This window comes from Arvicola amphibius, chromosome 3, assembly GCF_903992535.2.
Source record: "Arvicola amphibius chromosome 3, mArvAmp1.2, whole genome shotgun sequence".
Lineage (NCBI taxonomy): Eukaryota > Metazoa > Chordata > Mammalia > Rodentia > Cricetidae > Arvicola > Arvicola amphibius.
In genome coordinates, this window is record NC_052049.1 from 35,460,304 (window position 1) to 35,465,955 (window position 5,652).

Here is a 5,652-nt window from a genome sequence, read left to right on the forward strand (position 1 = left end):
CAAGACCCCACTCTCCATCTCTAAAATGTGTTCTAGCAGGGACTGAGCTTTTGTTGCTAAATTACTATAGAGACTCCTTCCTCTTCGCTCTGATCCTCTTGGCAAAATGTTGACTTTGTTTTGTCTCTTGCTTTCCCACAGGAAAAGAAATCTTATTTAGTCATTTGAATATATGGTTTGCAACATCAACTGTTACCAGGAGTTACTGTTGCTACTTTAAAATTGAGAATTAAGAGATTTGTCCCAGAAAAAAAAATATTTTTAAATAAAATACCATTTTACTGTGTGTTCGGTTTTGACCCACAGATTTTTTCCATCAATTTTCTGAGCCTTTCCTCTAAGAAAGAGGCACATAATCCCTCTCCCTAGACTCCCCTAGTTCCTGATTGCTTCTGGCACATTCACAAAACAACATCCTGGGGATCAAAGGCTTAAGATTACACAATGAAGAATGTTCTAGATGTCTGGAAATGGAAAGCCTACATTCCTCTCGGAGAGTTTTCCTTCTTCCTGAATCGTGAATTCCTAAGCCCTCCTGGAACTTAAGTCCTCTGGAACTTTGAGCCCTCTTATTTGGCTTCTACAAGCTTCTGTGGCTTTGACTTGGGCTGACTCCTTTGCAGAAACGGTTAACTAGTGCTGCAGTCTGCCTCCTTGGACCCTACTGAGTGTATCCTCCGGTCTCTCCCCTAAGGCTCTGACTCCATAGGACTTTGTTCTGAACCCAAGTTAGGGGCATAAAGGTCATGTCACTGAGAGGTCACCTTTCTTCCTAATGTAATACTGTGTTGTTATAAAGCTTTTTATAGTTTCCTTCCCCACATTGCATGTCTGTGTGTTTGCTAATGTAACCTGTAGAATAGTAGCCCCAGCCTGTTCCCTGGGATGTTCAGGCTCTGTAATTTCTTTCATTTCTTTGGGGAGATGTTCAGCTCATTTTAGTATAGTACTTCCCAAGTAAAGACCAAGCTTAAAATAGCTTTCCAATCACCCTCTCATTAAGCATGCACATGTTAAGGAGAAACCTATCTGCCTTAGCATTTCTAGTGTGGCCATTTGAAGCAACCTCCAGGCACAAGCAGTTCAAGACCTTGGGGCTTATCTGCAACCTAACAATATGCAAAACCGGAATATTATTCAACACCCAGCTTTACCTATGCAACCCATGTTCTCTTCCCAAACCTTCCTCATTCTGCATCAGTACACATCTCCGAGACACCTCACCTCAGAGGTGCTGTCCTGCATCCTCGGACACTTCTGTTGTTGATGTTGTTTTGTTTTCTGAGACAGTTCTCCCTGTGTAGCTTTGGAGCCTGTCCTGGAACTCACTCTGCAGACAGGCTGGCATGGAACTCACAAAGATCTGCCTGCTTCTGCCTCCTGAGTGCTGGGATTAAAGGCCTGTGCCACCACCACCCAACTCAGAGGGTTTTTTTTTTTTTTTTTAATACCTAAGGGACACTAATGAGAACTCACTGGAAAGCAAGCATTTCAAAATGTCCTCCGATGGTGTCTCCTAACAATAAATCCATGGAGAGGGGAGCAGTGAAGGAGAAGGAGAACACTAAAGCCAGGAAAGGAAGGGTCCCCACAGCCCAGTCCCACTGGCTTTGAAACTTGAGATTGACTGGCTCTTAGGAGTTGTTATTTTTTTTTTTTTTTGTCAAAATCCAGAAAACACAGAGGGAGTTAAAGACATATACTGAACATCACTCAGTTTATCAAGCAAGGAATGAGCAGAAGTGTATTTTGAAACATGTTCTTTCCTGTTGACACATGTTCAAAGAATGTCTGAAGGAAATACTAAATTAAAATACAGCCTGATTCAACTATTGGCACCAGATCCCCCACAATGAAATGTGGCTGCTCTCTTGAACACCAGGGGAAAGAAAGAGAAGGTTCCCAACATCAAAATTTTGTGGATGGAAACAATGAAAATCTTAATTTAGAATTTTTTTATGTTATTTTGATTTTAGCATTGTGAATTCCCTTTGGAGACATTTACTCAGAATGACTCTGTTATGTCTCCAGTTCCTGATATTACTGGGGTAAAGAAAATATGTAGGCAATAAAGCACTTCAATATTTAAAGTTGAGAAATAACGGCTCTAAATAAACAACTATGGATATTTTTGCAATGCACATTTGTACGAGCTTGATTAAGTGCCTAATTTGGCGTAATTGCCTCCGTCCTTTCACTCACTTGCCGCTTTATGCAGGACAGGATGAAGGCTCTCGGGGGAGTTCATAAGGTATCAGGGTATAGTGTATGCATCCCAGCTTCACTACGAGACCCACAGGTCTGCTCAGGCAAAGAATGTCTCCGTAATTTGTCTGCGTCCTGAGACTTTGCATGAGGCTGGATTTTTTTTTTTTTAAAGGTAGTGTGGTTGTCTTCGTTAGGGTTTCTATTGTTGAGATGAAACATCACGACCCAAAAGCAAGTTGGGGGGAAGAGGGTTCATTTGGCCTACACCTCCAGATCGTAGTCCATCACTGGAGGAAGTCGGAACAGGAACCCAAGCAGGGCAGGAGCCTGGAGGCAGGAGCTGATGTAGAGCCCATAGAGGGGGGCTGCTTACTGGCTTGTTTTCCTTGACTTGCTCAGCCTGCTTTCTCATTAAACCCAGGACCACCAGCCCAGGAATGGCACCACCCCCTGTGGGCTGGGCCCTTGAGCTGATCATTAATTGAGAAAATAGATCCTGGGGAGGGGAGGGAAGGGGGAGAAGGAGGGGAGGGAAGGGGGAGAAGGAGGGGAGGGAAGGGGGAGGAGGAGGGGAGGAGATGGAAATTTTTAAATATAAAAAAATAAACCATGAGAAAAAAAAAAGAAAATAGATCCTTATAGCTGGATCTCATGGAGGCATTTCCTCAACTGATGGCTCCAGCTTGTGTCAAGTGGACACACAAAAGCAGCCAGTACAGTGGTGACTCATGTCTAGGAGATGTCAAGGCAGTCCAGCATTTGGAAATGGACCATGATGGCTGCTTTTTAACCAGAATCACAGCTGAGAGCTGTGAGTAAAAGGTGGAGCAGAAATGGCTGAGAAGGGGGAAGAGTGTGTATAAAGTTGGACCAAGGGAAGTATGGCTGCTGAGGAAGATTGGGGCATGGTAAAGAAGTCAATGCCTTACTTTCAAAGGCATCTCAGTAATAGGCCAGAACTCATTCATTGTGGGCTCAAGGATACAGAGAGTATAAACTCCTTGAAAAGATCCCCCACCCAAGAAAAGAAAAAAAGAGAAAAGAAAAGAAAAGAAAGAAAGAAAAGAAAAGAAAAGAAAAGGAAAGAGAGTACCTCTAGGGCGGTGGTTCTCAGCCAGCTGCAGCCACCTAAGGCCATTGGAACTCTCAGATAGTTATACTATGAATCATAACAGCAAAATTATGAAGTAGCAATAAAATAATCTTATGGTTGGGGGTCACCACAACATGAGGAACTGAATTAAAGGGTCACAGTATTAGGAAGGTTGAGAACCACTGTTCTAGGGTACCCTGCCTCACAGGGCTGGCTAGGAGGGTCTTCCCTAGGATTCATGTCCTTATCTTCAGTCGTCCAAGTACTCTGAGGCCAGTATGTCTGTGGTCCAAGGAATCCCAGCTTCTACTCAAGCCAGCAACAGATTGCTATTTTCTATGTGATACTGGTTTTATAGGCTCCATGTTCTAGTTAGGTGTTTTTTTTTTCTTGTTGTTGTTAATTTGACACAAGGTAGGGTCAAATCCCAACAGAAACCTCAACTAAGGTTTAAAATAAAAAAAATGCCTTCATCAGCTTGCATGTAGGCAAGTCTCTGAGGCATTTTCTTGATTGTTGATTAATAAAGGAGAATCCAGCCCACTGGGGGCAGTGCCACCCCTGGGCAGGTGGTCCTGTGTCATAAGAAAGCCAGCCGAGCAAGCCATGAAGGACTAATCAGTAAGCAGTGTTCCTCCCAGCCTCTGCTTTGGTCCCTGCTCTCAGGTCCATCCCTCTAGGTTCCTTCCAAGTTCCTATCCACCACCCTCCTTCCTCCCAAGCTGCTTTCGGTCGGTCGTGGTTTTTAATCACAGCAATAGTAATCTAATTAAGAGACATACTGGATGTAAGAGGTACAATGTCTGGGAGCTTCCACACGGAGTTCACATAAAAGGCAACCTTGGAGGCCAGGCAATGGTGAGATCAAGATCCTGGCCTCCCTATAGGCAGCGGTACCTCCTGACTTGTTTTTATTTTTGGAAAAACCAAACACATTTTCTCTTTCTGTGGGAATAAAATGAGGAGAAAGGCATGCATAAGGGGGCTCATTGTGAACTCTGCTAAATAACAAAGGAACGTGATTTGAAATTCTGGTGAGAACAGAAAGTGTGGACTCTGGATTTATGAGAGAAGAGGGGAATCGAGAAAGTTGTCATTGGAAAATGGGTTTACAAAGTTCAAATTTTAAATAGATATCAGAATTGTACTATTAATGGCATCCAGTGAGCTGTCAGAGAAATGAAGATTTCATAGACTCTACTTTTACTGCTTTCTCTTTCTCTCTCTCCATGTGGGCTTTCCATCAGTACTTAATATAGTTTATGTCCTTTGTATATCAGACTTTAAGTCTTGCAAAATATGAAATGTGCTTTAATCAATTCAGAAGGGCTTTCTGTATATTAAAGATATTAATAAGGGTGTATATTTTCAACTCAAATGTTTTATCAGTATTGAATCTTGACTATGGTATTTTGACTGCTTTCCCCTTAAACATTATTTTAATTTACTTAAGTAAAATTACTTAAGATTTATAATGTGTTAATTCCTTCCTAGGAAATTTTTGCTCCAACCAGTATTATTTGTGATAAAGAGAGTAAAACGGGGCTAGATGCTGTGGCATGTGTTTGTAATTCCAGATTCAGGAAAGTAAAGAGAACAAGCTGAAGGTTAGCCTCTGTGTGTGTGTGTGTGTGTGTGTGTGTACATGCACATCTAACCTGTGTGTGCACTCAGTCACACATTTGTGCTATTTGGATAATTAATAGCCTTGGGAAATGTATGTTTATCACACTTAGACAACCACTATATCACCAAGCTACATATCCTAACTCTGCCTGCTGTAATTAGAATTGCGTGGAAATTTCTAGATTAATTAATTCCCAATGAAAATCATGAAATATTGAACTAAATAATAAATAATATTTATTGAGTTCTGACTTAACCATAATAATAGCTGTGTTTCTCTTGGTGATGAAGTTGATTATCACCTTAAAGTACCTCCCATAACTTTATTATGAAATCATTTAGAAAAACAATTCAATAGCTTTTAATGATAGACTTGTTCCTTTTACTAGACCTACTTCTATTAAATAAAATGTTAGCATATTTGGCATGGGATATATCTCACAGGATCTGAGCTCTTCAAATACAAATAGTCTGGTTCATTATAAGCTCTGTCATCTTTGGTGGATTGTTTTTTTTTCCCTTAATAATGTGTTTATTCCTTTTCTTTCCCTTACCACCTCTGCTTTTTTCTGTTTTTTTATTACATTAATTGTCAAATCTCATATATATATGTGCTATATTTAATCATTTCCCCCTCTTTATCCTCCCTTCATCACTTCCAATATCTTCCTAATGCCATCTCAAATTCATGGCCTATTTTTCCTTAATTTTTTATTGATATATAT